General features: G+C 43.9%; 1 long non-coding RNA gene across 1 annotated transcript in view; it reads right to left on the bottom strand.

Annotated features, from left to right (window-relative positions):
• The window catches only part of LOC113998629, a 66,664-nt gene extending 43,891 nt beyond the window's left edge, over nt 1-22,773 (bottom strand). Inside the window, exons 1-2 of the long non-coding RNA XR_005566624.1 lie at nt 22,559-22,773; nt 9,074-9,196 (exon numbers count right to left, since the gene is read on the bottom strand). This is a non-coding gene — a long non-coding RNA (uncharacterized LOC113998629). The remainder of the gene's footprint in view (nt 1-9,073; nt 9,197-22,558) is intronic.
• Nucleotides 22,774-23,080: the final 307 nt, after the last annotated feature.

The raw sequence follows: 23,080 nt of genomic DNA on the forward strand, positions 1-23,080 counted from the left end.
ATTCACACCAGATACTCTCTGAGCTCTTCCAGTGCCCAGGAATGTCCACTCCCAAATTTATTGGGGTTACTATGGCAGTAGTAGAGGAACAGAGCATGCACCTGCTCACTCACTGTACATGGATAGCCTTGGAATCCAAACTAGGACAGACCAAGCTGAACCTAATTTCAACCTCATTTGGTTTCCTGATGTGCACATCAAAAAAAACCAACCAAACAAACAAAAAGCCAACAGGAAAAAAAAAAAACAAAACCAAAAAAAACCCCAACCAACCAACCAAAAAAAACAACAACAAAAAAATCCCAACAAAAACAAACAAACAAAACAAAACAAAACCACCACCCAAAAAACCAAACCAAACCAATCAAACAAAAAACCCTAGGAAAACAAAATGAAACAAAAAACCTGCAAACAAACAAACAAAAAATACCTAAAGGGACAAAAAAAAAGAAAAAAAAAAAAAAGAAAAAGAAAAAGGAAAGAAAGAGACCTTTTAGTAGCCACAGGGGCAATAAAATCTGCCATCACCTTCCCAGGAAGGGAATACAAGATGGAGTGGATAAAGCTGTGTTAGAACTGACAGCCTGCTCCCGGACACCACCTTTTCCAGTGAACTTTGGGGGTTCTCCCCTTCATGTTGCAGCAAAGGAATTGCAGAATCTCAGGCAAAATGCTGCCCAGAGTATTCTGCCTGACTGGAGCCTGAATCTGCTTCCTCCCTGAGGAGAGAGCTGGATTAACCAGGCTGGGATGCAGGCACCACCCCAGCCCTGGGCATGGTACATCGGGAGCAAACCTGGAATAAGCTCTGACCTGACCTACCACTGATTTCAGAGTGTGACCACCCGGGTGGCACTTCTGCAGAGCCCAGCAAGACACAGGTGAGCACTGGGAAGTGCATCTGGAGTCAGCTATGATGAAAAAACAAAGAGTTGCAGAGAGATGCTCCGACTTCATCCTGTTTCCCAGGGATCTCCACTCAGTGAGCGTGGACAGATGTTCATACAAGCTCTGTTTCAATGGTGTCTTGCCTCAGGTAGACTTATTTGTAGGCACATATTAAGAAGAAAGGATCCTGCTCCAAGCACTGGATACTGCCAGGATGCAAAGCACAGGGTGGAAGCCCAGGGGTGTAGAAAATGTTAAGGAGGACTTGTAGGACTTGCAGGAATTTCATGATACAGCCAAGTGCTCACTTATGGCTTGTTGGACAAGCGCTCTAAAGCAAAGACCTCTCTGCTCTCCAACTGGAGGAATGCTCCCGAGCAACTGAGAAAGTTGCCAAAAAAAAATCGGATTCAATCTACAGTATTAAAGAATCTTGGGAGCATCAATCATAGAATCATAGAAACAAAGAGTGGTTTGGGTTGGAAGGGACATTCAAGATCATCCAGTTCCACCCCCCTGCCATGGGCAGGGACACCTTCCACTAGCCCAGGTTGCTCAGAGCCCCAGAGCCCCATCCAACTTGGCCTTGGACATTTCCAGGGATGGGGCAGCCACAGCTTCTCTGGGTAATCTGTGCCAGGGCCTCACCACCCTCACAGGGAAGAATTTCTTCCTAATATTTAATCTAAACCTGCCCTCCTTCAGTTTAAAATCACTGATGTCTTGTCCAGGTCTAAACACCTCACATGGGGCAAGAGCTGAGTGTTATTTTTTTAATAAAAATTTTCTTTGTTCTGCATCTGAGACAAGGAAAAGCTTTTGAGGGAACAACCAGAAGCGAAAAGCCTTTGAGCTGTATTAATTTCAGGAGTTGAAACTAAAGCACAGGATAGTCTTTAGGAAAATATACCCACCTGGAAAGCCATCCCAGCAGGACAGTTGCAGGTCTGAGGTTCACAGCCTGGCACCCATTGAGAAAATAAAGGAGCCACCAGCACATTCACAGAATCCCAGGATGGTTTGGGTTGGAAGGGACCTTAAAGCTCATCTGGTTCCAACCTCTCTGCCATGGGCAGGGACACCTTTCATCAGCAGCATCCATTCTGCTCTGCTGTCCCTTCCAAGGTACCTCTACCCTTAATGACAAGCAGGCTGAGGGGAAAGGATCTTAAACTATTCCTAATTCCACCATAATCACATGGAAAATGAAGCAAACTCTTCTGAGAAGATGTTTAAATGCATTTCCAGCTGAATGATGCCTAAGGAGAGGACAAGGTCTTTGATTTCTAATTTTATGTCAAAAATTGGGACCACCAGCGTGATTTTTACATTTTTACATTAAAATGGCTTTGTATGACCAAGAGCAGCAAATAAAATTGGTAGAGAAAGAAAGTTCATCTTTACCCAAGAGATTTTTGATTTAGTTTATTTTTTTAAATTCTATGAAGTTGTCAGTTTGCCTTCAGATATTTCATTAAAACACTTATTTATTCCAATGGTGTGTTCTGGTTTTGCTAGTTCTATAAATAAATGCATAACCACTTAAATTTCCCGAAATACTGAGATTATAGCAAAACATTTAATATAATGTTAGAAATCCCAGAAGGGATAGGGCAGAGGTTTTCAAAACCAACAGTTTCAAAGACAATTTGTGTATGAAAGTTAATTCTCCTGGCAATTCCTTTTGCCATAAAACATGTTGTTCATTATTCTTTAATATGTTTCCCTATGTTTAGGCTTATTAATTCATTAAATCATTGCTAAGATCTCTAAGAACTGGATGTAAAACAGAGAAGATCCTCTAAATCTAGTGAAAATGGACTAAGAAAATAAATCTTTAACATTTAGAAGTCTTGCACAATAGCAAACAAACAATATGAAATAATTAATCTGTAGATGCAACATAAAATGGGGTTTTAGGGTTGTCTAGTGAGATAGATCATCTTATTATGATTTTTTTAGTATTGTTTGTATCCAAACTTTACCCTGCACTTTATTAATGACTTATTAAATACAACACCCAACTCCTCAACTACTGTGTCCCCATAAAATGAAGAAAATAGGACAGGACCCAAGAAGCAAAACTCAATTGTTAGGACTCAGAAACTTTTTACACAACATTTGACAAGCCATGGTATGGGTTTGCTCTATATAATAGAGGTAACACCACTTTCTTTGCAGTCCAGGTGGTAACCATGGAGAAATATTTGTGAACCCACCTATGATGGTAGAGAAAAGGTGCTACAGAAGGTCACATCTTCAGTCCTTCCTTCTGTGAAGGTTGGACTTGATGATCTTGGTCTTTTCCAACCTTAATGATTCCATGACTCTACACCTGACAGGACTCCATCCTAAAACACATTTTGGTTATAATGCTGAATATGATCAAGACATGGTCCAGTCCACCAGTTTAAGACTTTGATAAAACACCTCTAAATATTGCACAGTAGTTTTGAATCTCCCCAAAAGATCCAACAATTTTGTTCTTGCTTTCTTTCACCGCTTTCAACCCTTTCTAACACTCCATCCTAAGGACATTTAAGTGCATGATTTTGTTCCTCACTGCTCCAGTGAGGAACAATCACCCCAACCAGACCTAGATCTCCTTCCAGACCATTTGGGCAATGCCATAAGCTGCAACAACCAAGGGTTTCAAGGCCCCTTCAACAAAGCATTCCAAGTATTGGAATTAATTTGGGAAGATAAAGCAAAATTAAAGCAGTATTCGGGTCCCAATACAGCAAAAGGATGAACCACCTGCTTAATGTTAATTAACCTCAGGGGGACTCCTTGTGTAGTTCAGTTTGTTCTGTGCTTCAGCAACATCAAGATGTGAATTTGGCAGCGGATTCCTTCCCACAGTTTGACAGCAGACCCAGAGCTGCAGTGAGACCACGTGGTGGTCAGGCCACAGTGCTGATTTGTACATGAGCTTCTGAGTGAGTTTTGTCTACAGAACAGAGCTCCAGCCATGCCCATCCCACCAAAGAGGTTCCAGCTGATGTGAACATCTCCCTCCCGTGTGCCACACGAGCTCTGTGACTTTGCCAACCTAGGGCAATATCATGATGGGTATTTAAAGGACAAATCACTTTCCAAAACTGCTAGGAAAAGGGCAAAATAGGGTTTGAGAGGACAGAAGGATGGTTCATCTGCTAAGGAGGAGGTTTAGATTGGATGCTTGGGAAAAAATCTTCACTCAAAGGCTTGTCAAGCATTGGAAAAGGCTGCCCAGGGAAATGGCTGAGTCACCATCCCTGGAGGGATTTAAAAAACATGTAGATGTGTTGCTTAGCAATGTGGTTTAGTGGTGGACTTGGCAGTGTTGGATTAATGGTTGGTTTTATGATTTTAGAGGTTTTTTCCCACCTAAATGTTTCTATGATTCTATGATGGGACAGAGAGAGCATTTCCATCACTGACATGAGACCTTCCCAAGAGCTGGTTGGTGCTCCACAGAGAAAATAGTGGTAGAGAGAGGAGAGCAAAGAAAATTATAGACCCAATTCCAGGAAAAAAAATGTTAGAAAAATTCATTCCACGATTGCTAAGTATTGAGATGATAATTAGGTGATATATACCCAGAAACATTGCCAAGAACAACTTTCACTGGCCAATCTAATTTTGTTCTGTGTCAAGATAACCAACCTTATCCAACAAAAAGAAAAACTCATGTGGGATATATCTTGAGTACCACTCTGGCCAGAGTCCCACACAATAAGTCCAGGAGAAACTGTGGGAAAAATGGTCTAAATGAAGTCACAGCAAAATTAAGCAGTGACCCACCAGTCCCTTGAGCACACCTGGAAACAAGGCACTGCTGGAATATGAGATTAACCTCACCTTTTCAAATGTGGCATTTAAAGCCCCGGTTACAGGAAGGTTAATAAAATCAGTGTTAAAAATTTCCTGGCTTGTGGCATTTTAATTCAAGCTATTTAAACTCCCTGACCTATGTGCCTCCTTGTGTAAGGCAGGTTTTGTTAATTTTCCCCACAAAAAAGATGGTTTTGGGAAGATAGAATTCCTACTGCTCTATGGCGTTTTGTGGCTGTTCATCTTAGACATGGCATATTACTTCGAAAGATATTTTGAAGTTTGTTTTTTTTTTTAATTACTCAATTAAAAAAAAATAAAACAAAAAGAAAAACAAGAACAACTATACTCCCTGCTTTCCAACATCTCCATGCAACACCACTGCACAGCTGAAATCCCCGGCACTTGGCTTTATTGAACTTCATCCCATTGGAATCAGCCCATCTCTCAAGTCTATCCAGATCCCTCTGCAGAGCCCTCCTGCCTTCCAGCAGGTCGACACTCCCTCCCAATTTGGTGTCATCAGCAAATTTGCTGATGATGGACTCAATCCCCTCATCTAAATCATCAATAAAGATATTAAACAGGACTGGAATGGGGGAATATTTGTTTTTCCATGGATTTTGGGAAGCAGAATGAGGAGATGAAATCTGGATGTTTCTGGAGGAGGTTGTAATTCACAGCTGCTTCTGCTTCCACTTGCCACTCCACACTTTTTTCAGTGGCTGAATGACACTGTCATCCCCAAAAATTGATATACTCCAAGTAATCCTGGTGATCCCTCTTGTGATCCACCTTAGAGTGCTCCTTGGTTAAGGTTACAGAAGATTTGAGTTCTGCTGAGTTAAACTTTCTCTCCTCCCAATTCCAATAATACTACTAGTAGTAAATATTACAATAATAATAATAATAATAATAATAATAATAATAATAATAAAGTATACTTTTCCCACAAGAAATCCTGGATATCCACCCTGAAAAACAGAGTTTGAACTAGAGCTGTCTGACATTAAGGAGTCCCAGGCAAACCAGATTCCCTAAAGAACTGCCTTGGTATTCCTCCACAAACTGCTGCAAATGGAGCTGTGGAGCTCTCTAATTAGGTTGATCTCTCTAATTAGGCTGGTCAGCAAGTTTAACCTCCACATGAGGTTGAACTGATGAGGGGTTGTAAGTCCATCATCAAGTCAGTCCAGGGCCAAGGGGAACTCCTCCAAGTAATTAATCTTTCCCAGCCGGGGGAGCACATCCAGATCGAGCATGGAGGAAACAGTCCCGAGATGGACAGACAGGTATAAGGACAGAGTGGTATCACCCTTTATTAAACAAAACCACACAAAATCTAAGCCCCCTTTTCTTTGCCCTTTCATGATATTAAAGACTAATCAGTGCCACCCCCATTGTCTTTTTTGCTTCAAGATTTCAGGGTTGTCTGTTGGATACCTGAATATACCATTGGACAAGACCACTGGACAGTAAGTACCTGCAGGGATGTTGGTACTTGTTTCTATTTATTTATCAGCCATAAAGAAAAGTAGAGGCTCAGAGCACATGCAGAACATGCCCATCAAGCTCTGCCCCTGCTGTGAGCAGACACTTGGATGCCGGCGGGGAGGCCGCGCTCTTTTGTTCCAGCCATTCCATGATCTAATAAGAGGGAAGTTTTTTTCTTAGCAAACCAGTCATCCATCTTCCCGAAGCAGGAGGCAGATGATTAGTGTTGCATTACCCTCTCCTGACACTTAATTAATGACAATATTTGGGGATGTTACAGCAAAAGGCATTCGACGTGTTGGTCTCCCGCAGTGAAGGGACACGAGGAGCTACAGAGGTTCAGATAAACATTGAATAGAATCACAGGATGCCAGGTTGGAAAGGGACATCCAGGATCATCTTATCCAAACTTCCTTGGCAAAAGCATGACCTATAAAAAATCCTGCACCCCATCCAGCTGGATTTTAAAACTGTCCAACATCCAGAAATCCACCACTTCCCTGCAGAGATTATTCCAAAGGCTGTTTGTTCTCATGGCAAAAAATTTTCCTCTTATCTGAGTGTCTAACATCTGAATCTCCCCAGCAGTAACTTTACCCATTACCCCTCAAATTTTCCATGTGACTTCTTGCAAAAAGGGAGTCTCCATCTTATTTGTAGCCACCCTTTAAATACTGGGACATGGTGACAAGGTCTCCCTTAAACCTTTTCTCAAGGCCGAACAAACCCACCTCTGATTGAGACCCACAGAAAGGAAACACCTCCAAGTTGCCTTGGCCAATGCAAACAGGTCCATCCCCTTGCAATCTTTTCCACAGGGACACCCAGCCAAGGGGCCAACCAATTTTTGCTTGCTGGGAATATCAACCCTGGAAGACCTTGGAGCTGTGTCCATTGGAATGCCACCTGAGATGATGTGTGTATGCATGGGGGGAAAAGCCAGCACTCAACTCCAAGCCATAAGCCAACGTGTTAAAAGGCTCCAGCTGGGCAGGCAACAGCCATGGTTGTTCCAAAAAAGCTGATATTTCTACACCAGCTGCTTTTTGCAGCCACTGAGGGTGACTTCAGTGTCACATCAGTAACTGCCAAGGGATGGGCAAGCTGGGCACAATGAGGTATCTCTTCAAATATTTAGAGATTGCAAGTGTCTTGAGTTATTCTGCGCATTTGCATTAAAACCCAGTGGTCTTTTCACACAGCACAATAAATATTCATGTTTTTCTAACCTAAGCTACAATGCACTGAGATTCATCATTTGTCTAGTCCACATTTCAATTCTCTTTTCTCACGGTTCTTTGATTGTGCCCAAGTATCCCATTCTTCCTTGTTTTTATGCCTCTAATTTTGCCTTGTAGAATAGCCTAGAAATCACTATTTACAACTGAACAGGCAGCTCTCACTCACTTCAATACCTTCTCCCTGTTCAAAGAGGAAAATCATAATTACACTCAAACTCATAAGAAAATAGAAAACCAGAGGAAACTTCCATGCTTTTCTATGTATTTCCATCCAGGGAGAACAGCTATTTGCAAAACAAAGAAATGTTTCCCAAAGAACATTTGCAATCCTCAAAACATGAAAACCAAGTCAGGCTGCAGCAATGAACGGCACAGCTGAAACCAAAGGCCAGTGAAGAGAGGGGTGATGTTCTTTTCCCTGGGGCAAAATGATAACAGAGCCCTTGGCCATGTTAAAAGATCCCCTTTCCTGATGTTTCTGCAAAGGTCTCAACTCCCGGTTGTGTCCACATTGTAGGCCCTGCAGCCTCATCCCCCAGTGCAAGCCAGGCCCAGGACCAAAATTAAATGAAGGATGTGTCCTAGTTAACAAAATTTGCTGAAAGTCAGACTAGATTAACCCAAATCAGCCCTACAGCAATTGTCCATCTGGACTGGGGTCTGGTAAACATCTGGGCAGCTGCAGAGGTGGGTTTTTTACCTCCCTGCTGCTCAGAATTGGGCAGGATGAGACCCACCTTCCACTTCCAGCCTCACGGCAACAGGGACAACCTCAGCACTACCCAAGTTCTGGCAAAGGATGCCTCCTACGACCTGCCAGTGTCAGGAACAGGAGAGTCAACACCTTCAACACACAAAATCAGGAGGTTCTAACTATTAGCTGTGCTCCACATTATGGCAGTTACACAGTGAATTTGCTTTTACGAGGAGCAGGTTTGCTTTGGGGACCCTTTCAGATACACAGGTTGGCAGCTGGGTGCTTTTTCCTTTCTGCTTTACCATTTCTTGAGTCCTCTGGGGCAAGGGGGGGACAGGTAGGGAGAGCACATCTGGTCTCTGCTTAAAAACTTGCTACAAGGAAAGAATCCACAGCCATTTGCAAGCCACTGTTTATGGTTTCAGCATTTCCACAGGAAGTTTTTGCCCCTGTTGTTGCCACATCCAAGCACGTTTTCCAGGTTCAAGAAGCCTCCACTCCACAGCACTTGAGTTACTGTCTGGGGGAGCACAGCCCACTGCATTTTGTACACCTCCCCATCTACTTCCACCATCACTGCATCCCCAACCAGCCCCAGATCAACCATTTAGACCAACTTATTGCAACGGTGATGGGGAGATGAAGACAGACACGAGCAGGTCTAGAGAATATTCCATATTTCTCCTTTCAATCCCCCAAAATTCCTCCAAAATCCTCATTAGTTGCAGCCTCAAACCCTGAGCACGGTAACATGTTGGGCCTCGTCACATAAATCAAACTCAAAAAGTTTGGTTTCCACCTCCGAAAATCAGTGTCAGAAATGACCCCTGGTGAGAGTTTGGTATTTACACACCAGCCACACTGAACCTGAGCACTGAAAACTTCACTCCTTAGGGAGTCAGGGAGAATAAATTACAGCAAGGGATCGATACTTTACCGAGAGGTTGATAGCCTTGTCTCGAAGGGCCTCCAAATGGGTTCCTGCTCCCAAATCCACTCCCATCAATGGATCCATAAGACATTTTCTAGATAGTGATGGATGTGAGATTACACTTCAAACCTAAAAAACAGAGAAAAAGACAGACATAGTCATGCTAAAAGTCAGTTAAACCCCAGTAGTCGAAGAAAACAAGAGGACTAAAAGGACAAATAAAAGATACAGGGCAATCTCCAAACTCCAGGATGTCCACCTGCAAAAAATTAAAAGCACTAAAATCCAGGTCTTCTGGGCTACAAACAATCTTGGGGACAAACAAGTCATTTCACCTCCATGTGTCTTATTTTCTCCATTGGTAGAGGGCAACTTTTAATTCCTCACTGCTCACAAAGTGCTTTGAGATCCTGAGCTGGTGGGAAAGACTAAGCACTCAATCAAAAACCAGGTAATGTTGTCTTCTGGAACATTACCAGTACACAGCTGGCTGGGAGTCCATCCATCACACTGCAGTCTTGATGAGCTCTCAAAAGGGACAGTTTGTTCAGTTTGTTGCTATATCATAAGCTCCTGGGCTTCCAGTAAAAATATTGGAGCCAGAGTTATTTTTCCTTGCTGGTTAAAAAAAAAAAAAATTAAAATTAAAAAAACCTGCAAGGCCTAAGGTAGCAGCAGCAGGATGAAATCAATGCAGCACTGCCAGAGGAAGACTCCTTCATCCCCCTTCCCACCTCCCCATCCACAATGTTTTACCAGGGCCACAGAAAGCCTCCAGTATATCAACGGTGTCCCAAGACTTTGATAGGAAAAATAGCTCAGCTCTAAGGCATGGAGATGGTGATGGAAAATGCTACAGGATCAAACCCAGCTACTACTTTCTTACACTAAGGCTATGAAAAAAAAAAAAAAAACAACCCAAAAACAAACAGATGTGACTACCACCAAAAAAAAGGTAAAAGACAGTGTGGCCTTCTGGGAGAGTCCCAGGGAGAGGACACATTGATGTGAGATGACTGGGAATACCACCTGCCTCTCATGCCCTTCATCTAGGGAGTTGTTCTGACACATAAAAGCCATTTTTTGACTGAAGGAAAACCAAAATAACTCAGTCAAAAAACCACCCTCTTCAACAATCATTGCAGCACCTTTAGCGCGATGGCAGAATCACAGAATGGTTTAGGTTGGCAGGGACATTTAAAGGTCACATCATCCAATCCTACTGACATGGACAGGGGCACCTTCCAGTAGATCAGGTTGCTCAGAGCCCCATATTTCCAGGCATGTGGCATCTACCACCTCTCTGGGCAACCTGTGCCAGTGTTTCACCACCCTCACCATAAAAAAAAATTCCTCATTATATCTACTCTGTGTCTACTCTCTTTCAGTTTAAAACCGTTACCCACTACAGGCCCTGCTAAAAGGTCTGTTCCCATCTTTCCTGTAGGACCCATTTAAGTATTGAAAGGTCACAATAAGGTCTCCCTAGAGCCATCTCTTCTCCAAGGCTGAACAATCCCAACTCTCCCAGCCTGTCTGCACAGCGGAGGAGCTCCATCTCTCTGATCCTTTTTGTGGCCTCCCCTGGTCCTGCTCCAATAGGTCCATGTCTTTCTTGCACTGATAGAGATGTGGAGGTGGAAGGCTGAGTGACATGAGCCGCAATGCTTTGTTCTGGGCTTGGATATTCAAACTACTCATCTCCTGGATGAGTCACTTTTCCTCTGACATGCAAAAAGCTGGGAATGGCCTCCAGTTCCTATGACACATGACCACGTGTGGCATGATGTTCTCATGTATGGATTGATAAATACCTCAGGAAAAGGCTAAAGTCTCTTTTGGGATGCACTGGCATGGTGTACTTGCAACCATTCCTTAGGTTTGTCCTTCAGGGAAAGCAGAGCACCAGAAATTCCCAGTTCTGCACGGTACTGGGAACAGTCTAATGGCCTCAGGCACCTGTTGTACTCCATTCTCCTTTTTTCTTTCAGAGCTTCAAAACCAAGCAAAAAATCACTGCTGAGATTCGTCAGACAGGAAAACTCTTGGACTAAAAGGAATCACTCACCATCCTGCCTTAATTGGGCCAGACACATGAAAGAGGATGAAAGTGCAATCGCCTTGAGACAGCAAGGGTTGGGAGCCAAATCCATAAAAAGTGGAGAAAATCCAGAGTCCAGCTTCCCCTCCCAGCATCAATGTACCACGTACTCACATAATTGGCATCTGAGGCTGCTGCAGGTGCCCCCAGGCCATACATCCCTCATTTTAGGGAAACAGCCTTGAGCCCAAACTTATAGAAGCCAAACCTGTGAGAGCCCAAGCAGCCAGAGAGAGGAGGAGAAGTGTTTTTGTGTGTGCACTCAGGAGACAGAAAGTGGGGCCAATAAGAGGAACCAAACAGCAAACTTGTAAACCAAGGGTTTGCAAGGCACTCAACAACACAATCATCATGTCAACCCTGTAAAACTGTAACACTTTAAGCTCCATGGAAATACACTCTACAAGTTTTCTCTCTCCCAGGAGACCTTAGAGTAACTTCCAGTACCTAAAGAAGGTCTGCAAGAGACGTGGAGAGGGACTTTTTAGCAGGGCTTGGAGTGATACGACAAAGGGTGATGGCTTAAAACTGACAGAGGGGAAGTTTAGATCAGCTTTTTGGAAGAAATTCTATATTCCCAGGGTGGTGAGTCGCTGGCATGGTTATCTCAGAGAAGTTGTGGTTGTCCCGTCCCTGGGAGTGTTATTAAAAAAGTAAAACTCAGTTCTTGCGTCATGCAAAGTTTGTACCAACTTTTGTTTAAGCTGTTCAGACAAGGAGAAGACGTCAATGATTTTAAACTGAAAGAGAGCAGGTTTAGATGAGCAATTAGGAAGAAATTCTTTCCTGGGAGGGTGGGGAGGCCCTGGCACAGGTTGTCCAGAGAAGCTGTGGCTGCCCCATCCCTGGAAGTGTCCAAGGCCAGGCTGGATGGGGCTCTGAGCAACCTGGGCTAGTGGAAGGTGTCCCTGCCCATGGCAGGGAGGTGGAACTAGAGGATCTTTAAGATCCTCTCCAACTCAAACCATTCCATGATTCTATGATGTCATGATGCAAATTCTTCATGGAAACCACAAAACAACACAAGAAACATTGGAAGATTCATTTGGGGAGTGGTGACCACAGTGGACTGGGAACAAACCTCACCTCTCCCAGATTTCATCACAAAATGCAACCCAAGATCCAGCAAAACCCTTACCTGGGAAAATATGGGCACATGGAAGACAGTCAAAAGAAAGCTTTTGGGCAGGGAAAAGGAATTATCTTTTTATTTTTACCTCCCATCATGGCTACAGATTAAATCCTCTGTAAGCAGAAATACGGGGCAACCAAACAGCCTGAAAACAGCCTCTGTACAGAGGTTCATCCTGGCCCACCCTTTCTCTTTAGAGATAAGCAAGTGGAAGCATTTGCTGCCATGACTTCCCCAGGACACAACAACAAACACAGAGTGAAAGTCTACACCATGTTGTAAAATGACTTGATTACAACTGGGCAAGTGTTGCTTTGGCAAACAGTGAATGTGTCTATTTTTTCTCCAACAGAGTGGAAAGGGGAGGGGATAGAGGGAGGGCTTTTGGAGCACTCCAAATGTTTCATGTTGATTTACCCTTTTCAGAGTATGTTTCCATTTTAAAGGTTTTTCTCCTTGTAATGGAGGAAAAATAGAAAGAATTGAAAATGAAATATTTTGTTTTAGCTTAACCAACCTTTTTATCATCAACCACCTCCCACCCCATCCTACTAAGCTATTGAAATATCCCTTATTCACACAGCTCTGGAGTCACATTCTTACCCCACAGTAATATATTTACAGGAAAATTTAAGAGCAGATCTAAATCCCTTTAATTTGATTGGCAATAAAAGCATTTCCCTCCCCATTCCCATGGCACTTCCCAAGGCTTTTGTCTACTGCTCCTCAGGGAGACTTGTCCAATTTACTGTGAAGGCAGTTTGTACAAATTGGAACAAGCATTTCCTAACATACTAAACACAGGAAAAAAAAAATAAAGAAAAAGAAGAGGGAAAAAAAGGAAAAAAAAGAAGAAAAAAGATTTTATCACAGTTTTATCCCCATCACCTAAAATACAAATGAAGGAACAACCACAGCCAAGCCAGATTAAAAGGACATCCATCCTACCAGAGGCATGAATTTGTATTTTAACAACATGCAACTACTTCTTGCTTGGAATATCCTGTAGAAGTCAATCATGCCATGAATAAAATAGGATGTAGCAGCTCAAGGAAAGGGTTGGTCTATGTTTCTTGGACTGGGAAGGAAATTGGCAGGTAAAACCAAGCAGGTAAAACTATTTAAGAGTTCTACATCCATCAGTCTCCATTTAGAGACACTCAGATGGGCAGTGTGAGTAATTGTAGGAATGAAAGGTGAGGTTTCAGCATAGAAGAAATTATTATTATTATTATTATATCAATTATTAAACTGTTCTTATCTCAATCCATTAGCTTTCTCACTTTTACCCTTCCAATTCTTTCCTACCATCCTGTTGGGGGAGGTGAGAAAGTGGATTTGTGGTGCTGTGGTTTAACTCCCATCTGGAGTTAAACCACAGCAGCACTTCAGACAAGTCAGATGTTTTTAAAGCAGAGTTGGACTGAGAAAGACATGAGCACACTGGAAAGAAATGGAAAAGGAGGACAGACATGGACATATTGGAGTGAATCCACTGAAGGGCCATGAAGATGACTGAGGGATGGGAGCATCTGGTTTATGAAGAGAGGCTGAGGGAGCTGGGACTGTTCAGTCTGGAAAAGGACGTGTGTGGGGGTGGTATTCAGGTGTATAAATATCTGATGGAAAGAAGTAAATATGATGGAGTCAGACTCTTCTTGGTGGTGCTCAGTGACAGGACAAGAGTCAATGGATTGAAACATGGGAAATTCCACTTCAAAAACTAAAAAAAGAAGCTGATTTTTGGGGGGATTTGGAGTGGCTTTTGTGCTTGTTTCGTGGTTTATGGTGAGGGTGGTCAAACATCAGCACAGGCTGCACAGAGAGGTTGTGGAGTCCCCATCCTTATTCAAGCCCTGACTGAACATGGGCCTGAGTAACCTGCTCCAGGTACCCCTGCTCTGAGGAGTGGGGTTGGACAAGATGAACTCCTGAGGTTCTTTCCCACCTCTGGGATTCTATGATTTTCCTCCTCTGATGCCTGAAGCAACCTGAGCACCATTCATGGCCCTCTTGGCTGACTGAGGGACAATTGCTCTGACTATTTACTAATAACTAATCTACACCTGCTCCCTTTAAGTTTAAAGCCATTAAATGCTCCCAGTGGCCTGCTGTCATAACCAAAGAATGACCTGAGTGTGGTCCACAAAGCTCTGCTCTCTCCATTTGTATTTTGAACAGCGAGTTGGGTGATGGGACTGGGATGAGCCTCATCACACAGACACAGGACACCAGACAGGGAGGTTACACGACAGCTCCAGCCTTCAGAACAATCCTAACAAACCACAAGTGATGTTCAACAAAGAAAATAAGACACTACATAATTCAGGTCAACTGCAGGGATCTGAATTCAGTGGCAGCACAAACAGAGGATGGGGAACTGCTGGCCAGTGCTGCAGAGGAGGATGGAAAGATGCCCTGGACTTCAGGTTGAGCAGGAATCTGCAGTGACATTTCCTGTAACAGTGGCAGGCATCATCAGGGGATGTATAAATAGGATTACAATCTTTTGGACAAGGAAAGCAAACCTTTTGCTTGACCCCACACTGCAGAGTCCTCAGCTGTGGGCAACAAGCTCCAGCAAAGACTTTGTCAGAGGCTGAAGAGAGTCTAGAGGGAACTTGGAGAATGTCAACATGTCAAGAGAACGTAACCTGATAGGAGAGATTAAGTAAACGGGGTTGCTTTTCCTATAGAAGACTGATGGGAAAACTTGAGCCTTCAAATTTGTGCAAGGCTGCTGAAAACAGACAGGAGGGAAACATTCTTTTCATTCCTGTTGGACAAGACATGGGAATAGCTCTAAACCAAAGCTGGAAAGATGAACTGAGATATTGGGAGAGCCTAAGAGGAAGGACAGAGCACCTTTGGGAACAGGAAAAAAGGAGAAAGGTCTTTTTACACCTGGAGGTGATAAGACTGGCCAACACTGCTTGGAGTCAACACTGGGTCCAGTCCTGTTTAACATCTTCACTAACCTGCCCTCTATCAGTTTGAAGCCATTCCTCCTTGTCCTGTCACTCCACGTTCTCATCAGAAGTCCTTCTCCTGCTTTCTTGGAGCCCCTTTAGGCACTGGAAAGGGCTCTAAGGTCTCCCTGGAGACTTCACCAGCATGAACAATCCCAGCTCTCTCGGTCTGTCTCCGGAGCAGAGGGGCTCCAGCTCTCAGATCATCCTTGTGGCCTCTTCTGGACTCACTCCAGCAGCTCCACATCCTTCTTAAGTTGGGGTCCCCAGAGCTGGCTGCAGTGCTCCGGTCAGGGTCTCACCAGAGTGGAACAGAGGGGCAGAATCCCCTCCCTTGACCTGCTGCTGCTGCTGCTTTTGATGTAGCCCAGGACACGTTTGGCTTTCTGGGTTGCCAGTGCACCTTGCTGGGTCATGCTGAGCTTCTCATCAACCAACACTCCCAAGTCCTTCTCCTCAGGGCTGCTCTCCACCCATTCTCTGGTAGGCCTGTGCCTGTGCACGTATTTTATTCCCAGCTCTACCTGCTGATGGAGAAATGCCCTCACTGAGGGCTTCAGAAGTGATTTAGTGATGGTGACACCTCTACTTCTGGATAACCAACTTGAGATAGATTTTTCTGAGGCTTTCCACACAGATAAAATCCTTTTACCAACCTTCTGAAGCCTGACCTTCTTCATGAAGAAAGAGCAGATCATTTCACATAAATCGTCTTTACCCATCAACCTCTGCAGCCTCTGCTCAGACCAGGTCACCTCTTTCTACAAGAGCCTCTCTGAGGCTCCAGTTACTGAAGGATCAGCCCCAGTGACTCAGTTAGGAGAGCTGTGTCTTCTCAACTCTTCAACTTTGCTGTTTGATCTCTCTTTTGCCTCTTAACCTTCTCTCAGATGAACTAAACATTGACCTCCTTTCATTTCTCATTAGGAGACTTGTTTACACGTGGACCACAAGGGAGAATACTCAGCGTTTTCTTGCTTTCCATACGGCTGACTCCATTTCATGGATGAAATGAATATATGGATAAAATGGATAAAAATGGATAGAGAGATACAGATCTCTCCTGTTGGCAGAGTACAACAGATCACAGAACAGTTTGGGTTGGAAGGCACCTTTAAAGGTCAACTAACACAGCCCCCCTGCAATAAGCAGGGACATCTTCAACCAGGACTAACTAGGTTAATATAAAAGTTTTTTGAGGGCATGAGAGAAAAGGCCATATTTGCAAAGCCTTCTGCTCCCAGAGTTGATTGTCACTGGTGTCACAGACGTGCTGTTTTTTAACTTATCTTCTCTGGGTTTTTCGCAATTATTAAAACCAAAACTCAATAAACTTTTATGCTGTTCACCTGGAAAAAAATGCCTCCTGCTTGTTTCTCAAAGAGCCTGAATTCATGAACAAGCCCTGCTGTTGAATCGCTTTTGTTTTGTTTTGTTGGGGTAATTGCACAAATCCCCAAGTGCCTCATAACAGGGCTGTCAGAGGTCAGTCAGAATAGCTGGAGGGGATGACTTACTTCTTTTTCACTCTGTGCTTCGAGGCAATTTATTCCCTTCTGGATCTTTTGTGATGTTTGTAATATTAACATCATGTTCTGGGGTGGCTTTGGGCAGGCAAGGTGAGGAAAGCAGTGCAAGGAGCTGAAGAAATGACCAGCAGGGGAGTGGTCCGGGAGCGATGGCCTGCATGGAGCAGGACTAGGGGTACAGCAATACAGCTGCTTCCTCCCACTTTGCTTCCCAATTAAGCTTTAAAAGTGATGGAAGGTCCTTGGAGAGTGAAATCATCCCTGTCCCCACAGCCTGAGGACCTCCCTGTCTAGCCTGGGTTGACGAGACACAAAATATGACAACAAAAAAACCCAACAAAACCCCAGGGCATTATATCTATTATCAGACCTTGTACAAACTGAATAGACTTCCAGAAGCTTCTAGAGACACTTATGTAGCACTTGACTGGCTTGACGTCACTTAGGACTGTAAACAACCTGACTCAACACCCTGAGCCTGCTCCTGTCTCCCCTCCTCCAGCTGAAGCACCACAGAGCAGAACGCCCACGGCCCGAGGGCACCGTGGAGTAGGTGCAAAGGAAAACCAGCACAGATTATCCCAGAAATGAGCTGTTTCTCCTCTTCTTGACGTCTGCTAAGAAACAATGAGGAAAAAAAAGCCTTGTTTGAGGAAAGCATCAGAGCGCTTTCCAATGGATTTAGTTTTTTTCCCCACCGTATAGCTGCCATTGGAGATGTCTCCAGGAGCAGAGCATCTTGTCCTGGGAACAGATACCATCAGAATAGGCTGAAAAGTCAGAGACAACAAGATAAGACATCTGTGACATTTTATGGAGATACACACCGAGCCACAAATAGAGACAGTGGGTTCACTGTGCTCCTAATTGCAATGACACTGAGAGCTCTGGCTGTTCTCAGCACATTTGATTGCAGCCTTTGCCTAATCTCAGTCTTCAACAAGATCAGCAACACTATGCAAAGCCAACAGGAACAGTTTCTGCCTCACCCTTTCTTTCATCAGCCAGTCATTCCCAAGTTTTGCAGCCAGCAGCACTCACCAGGCACACCAGACTCTTTCCTGCCCATCAAAAGGCACCTCCGCCCCCACCAAGCTCATGATGTCTCCACCTAAGGCCTCCTATTGATGTCAGAGGACTTCAGATCAGATGGGCTGACGTGCAACAGAGAGGAGAAGGAAACCATAAGCACCAGAAGTGGGAAGGAATGGATGCCTGCAAGTCATCTGTATCCATTTCACACTACACAAATGCCAGACACGAAGAACAGAGGTAAGGAGAGCAATCGGGAAGCTGCTTGGGCTCCTTTCATGTCAGTCCCACCTGCCACTTCAATACACAGGCTCTTCTTCCACATCAACCTGACTGCACGTCTTCTCACAAGAGAACAGAAAGCAGCCTTCAAATCCTGCTCCGTGGCACCAGAGACAGGTTGCCCTCAGGCAAACGCCAAGAAGAAGGGCTGGATGTATTTTGTTTAGCTTGAGAACCTCAGATTCATAGACCCTCCCTCCCCCCATTTAAGCTGTATGAACTTCTGAGAGCAAAACTACCTGCTGGAAAAAGTTTTTCAGCAAAAGGATCACAGACACCATGGAAAGATGGATGCCTTCCATCTTCAAAGCACGAGGCAGCACACACTGAAACAGTTTGGTGCCCCAGAGCAGCAGCCGAGTGTGATAAATGACAGTGATTGTACAAACAAGGTCAGCCCTCAGGACCCGAATGTCTTTACACCTGGAAAAGCAATCAGGCTTTCTTGATACTGAGGAATTTAAACCAAGAGAAAAGAAGGAGACAGTCTTTGGGAGACCAAAGTTGTTTTGGAGTCTGCAGACGCCGAGCTGGATGTCACATTTCCCACTGTTCCAGACTAAACGGGTGGCAGCGCTTGGACGACTTAGTGCCAGGTCACTGTTAGCTCATATGGATCAAGATGTGATGTCACCCTTCCTATTTTTTAAACTGACATTAATATCATGGTTAAACAACATTTCCTCTGGCTCCTGCTGGAGATGGTGATCTAGATGATGTCTAGATGCTCCAGGCAGCTTCCAATCCTGAACTACCTGAGTACAAATGCTCCGAAACTGTGTTGCTTCTGACCCACCAAGGGTTTTCTTTCTATTTTTTACCTGCATTGCCACCTTCTATTTGCTGTTTTGTGCCCTGTTGTCTACTTTTTGTGAACCTTGCATGTAGAACAGTCTTAATCTATCCATATGCTCGACAAACATAGGAGTATTACATATTTCAGTGAACAGCAAAATTAAATTTCCAGTCAGTTCAGAATCCAGGTTTCATCTGCCTTTTCACTGCTTACAAAAGATGAATATTAATGCCTATTTGCTGCAAGAAAAACCAGGGAGGAGGGACTCAGGAAAGAGGGAACTGGTGTCTAGTTTGCTACTCTGACGTTCGAGTAAACTTATTAATTATAAAAGATATACACGCACGAATGGACAAAGACCAGCTGCAACACACCAGGTCAGCTTAACAAAATGAGAAATGGCATTTATAAATTTATATTGGATTTCAACAGAATAGTGAAAAATTAATCTGAGGACGGCAACAAATTTTGAATCCACAGGAACACCTTGATAGACAGAGCTGAAATGCTGTGGGGTAGCACATGCAGGGCAAAATGGTGAATTAATAAAGTAATAGATCCCTAAATCCCAGGATCCTACTCCCCTATTACCAAACATGGCTTGTTTCCTATGTACCACTTCCCAAAGTAGAAATGTTGCTATTAAATGCTCACAATCAGAATACACATCAGCCTAAGGTCTCATCTGCACCAATGTTCACCACATTTTAAATAAACCTTGCAAAAGGAAAAATGAGAAGCACTGTGGTCTGGTGAAGACACAGCACACAGTGGGAAATAAAGAATCTACTTCTACGTTTGTAGTGATTTGTCAAGAAACAGAAAACAGAAACAGAAAACTTGATATCTCCATTTCAGTTTTCCTACCAAGACCACAGGAGATGATGGAAGTCAGACAAGCACAGTGTAAATCAAGTCAACAGATTATAGAGTCATGGAACCATTAAGGTTGGAAAAGACTTCTAAGATCGAGTCCAACCATTAACCCAACACCACCATGTTCACAGCCACCAAATCCCTAAGCGCCACATCCACACACCTCTTGAACACTTCCAGGGGTGGTAATTCCACCACTTCCATAGACAGCCTGTTCCAATGCCCAACCACCCTTTCAGTGAAGAAATTTTTCCTGATATCCAATCTAAACCTCCTCCAGTGGCACTTGAGGCCATTTCCTCTCATCCTGAATGTGGAGGCTGTGGAAAGAGTTGTGGAGAGGAGGGAATTAAAAAACTATCACATTGGCCATAGGATGGAGAGTGGCCTCCAAAGCCTAATGTCCAGGAGAGAAAAAGATGGAAGGAAGGGCTGTGTGTTCTGCTTGGTGTTCTCTTAAAATTGTTTTGTTTCACTGGGGGTTTTCTGAGATTTCTGGGGGTTGAGTTGTGTTTTTGTTGTTGTTTTTGTTTTTGTTTTGTTTTTTGGTGTTTTTTTTTTTGTTTGGTTGTTTTTTTTGTTTTTGTTTTTGGGGTTTTTTGTTTGTTTTTGTTTGTTTGTTTTTTGTTTGTATTTTTGTTTTGGTTTGGGTTTTTTGTTGTTGTTGTTTTGGGTTTTTTTGTTTGGTTGGTTGGTTGGTTTGGTTTGGTTTGCTTTTTGGTGTTTCATTTTTGATTTTTCAGGATTTTTTTTTAACTGGGAACTAAAAGAAAACCAATGAGATGCTGTGCAGCAGTTTGCAAGTTTCTTTCCAGTCAGAGGTCAACACCCAGGAAGGTAAAATGAAACATATTTAAAAAAAATCAAATGTCAGTGAATGTGGACATCAGACAAACAGTGGCTTGGGACATCCCCACAGTGCCATGGAAGCAAAAGACACCTTTGAAAAGACAGAATCACAGAGTCATTCAAGTTGGAAAAGACCTCTAAGAATACTGAATGCAACCATTAACTGAACACAGTGGAAAACAGAAAGAAGGAGTCACAAGCCCACACAATCAAGGTGAGAACTAGATATATCTCCAAATATTTCAGGGATATGGAGAGGAGAAAATAGTCAACACAATCCCGAGCAGAGACTAACTGGAACGTGGGCATGGAGACGACTACTATGCAACCACAGCCTAACTATGAAATCATTAGTCACAGAATCATTCAGGTTGGGAAAGAGCTCCAAGATCATCCAGCACAACCTGTGACCGACCCCCAACTTGTCACTGAGGCCAGAGCACTGAGTGCCACATCCAGTCATTCCCTTAACACCTCCTGGGATGGGGACTCCACCACCTCTCTGGGCAGCCCTTTCCAAGGCCTGACAGCCCTTTCAGTGAGGAAATTATTCCTGATGTCCAACTTCAACCTCCCCTGGTCCAGCTTGAGGCTGTTTCCTCTTGTCCTGTTGTAAGTGTCCTGGGAGAAGAGACCAACACACACCGGGCTACAACCTCCCTTCAGGAAATTGTAGAGAGTGAGAAAGTCCCCCCTGAACCTCCTTTTCTCCAGACTGAGCCCCCTCAGCTCCCTCAGCCGCTCCTCATAGACCCTCTAGACCCTTCACCAGCTTTACTGCCCTTCTCTGGACACGCTCCAGCACCTCAATGTCCTTGTCTTCCCTCAAGAATAACCTCAAAGAAAGGTCAAAAAACCACTGTGGTCACATGTATTTATACACCCACACAAAACCCACTAGGAATACTGCATCCAAACAAGCTCTCATTGCTTTTTCTTCTTTATACCAAGTCTGTAGCTCATGAAGAGGTGAGGAGAGTCAGCCTGTAGCCTCTGTTGACAAGAGCCCTTCTGACATTTCTCTCCCTTGCTCTGCCCATTGTGCTTTTACAGTTACTGCACCTATGTCTCCTCACACAAGACTACAAAAGATTTCTGAACAATGGCCATGCTGGGAGATGAAGGAAAACCACGTGGTAAAAAACTCCATGTGCTCCAACAGTGAGAAAATGCAGAAGGATCCTCAGGATTGCACTGGGTTCTGTGGCCACCCACCATGAATCACAGCCCAGAGTCAGTAGTGGCTGGGAGCCAATTTTCCTGCCAGATTAAAGTGAATTTGCTAAAAAACTTTTGTTGAACCTGCACTGGGCCACTGTGCATATTTGAGGAAAAACAACCATTGTCAATTTTCCAACTCATTCACTTTTGCCAAGACCCCTCACTGATGGAGAACATGGTTGATCCCTTAATTCTTTTGAGTGGTTTTTAAATATCCCATCAATCTGCTGTTCACAGAAGGACTTTCTGCCTGTGTTTTTAAACCACAACACAATCTCCTTGAGGCAGGAGGAAGGGTGGACACCTAGACTGGCTGTACTTCAACTTCCCCCCTCCTCAAATAAATGAAAAAATAAATGGTTTTTAAAGCAAAGGATGTTCCACAATGGGAGCAAAATCACAGGCAGGCGAGGAATTGCTGGCATTGTTTGTAACAAGGCAACAGGATGAAAATTAAGCAACATGGACTGAAGAACAAGCAATTGAGATGTTTTTGACCACAGACATTCACAAGAGGGATGCAGCAGAAAAACACAGCAACAAATTTGCCCAAATCCTAGGAAAACACAACTAACAACCACCCTCATCTGCCAGGGAGGGGAGGCTCTTCACGATGGAGCGAAGCCTCCTGGCACAATTCCTGCCTTCAGCAGAGTAGGGCAGGCAAGTGCAAGATTAGCATAGCAGAAGAAAAGAGATTTCACCTTGTTTGAAGGCTCTCAGGCAAGGATGACAAGACAGAGAACACGAAGCATCCGGATGTGTAAATATGTGCTGTCAAAAGGAGCTTCTCTTCTCTAGACCAGCTCCACTCACAAAGCAGTAACAGATCACAGCACGTGGCAGCCTGGGGAGCACTAAACTCATCCCCTTCCTATCCTTCTTTCACCCTGAGGACAAATATTTTGGGGTATCCACAAAGTCGTACAGGTCAGGTCTGCTCTGCCACAGCCCCTAAGCAGTTATGAACCGGAGACCATAAAAAGCCCTATTTCAGCTCATTTCCCAGCTTTGTTCACATTGCAGGACTCCTCCTTCCTGCTGATAAGCTCCTGTAGCACATGATGGCACCAAAGGGAACCAAGTGCAAATATCAAGGAGAAAAAGCGGCTTCTCTTCAGCGCGTGACTCATGCAAGAAGAACTCCAAGCCCTGAAGGAGCCAAAGCAAACCAGCTGACTGGCAAACCCTGCACAGGAGGGGAAAATTGCCCTTAAAAACACAGA

This window comes from Pipra filicauda, unplaced genomic scaffold, assembly GCF_003945595.2.
Source record: "Pipra filicauda isolate LSUMZ 115617 unplaced genomic scaffold, ASM394559v2 scaffold770_size99137_pilon, whole genome shotgun sequence".
In the NCBI taxonomy this organism is placed as follows: Eukaryota; Metazoa; Chordata; class Aves; order Passeriformes; family Pipridae; genus Pipra; species Pipra filicauda.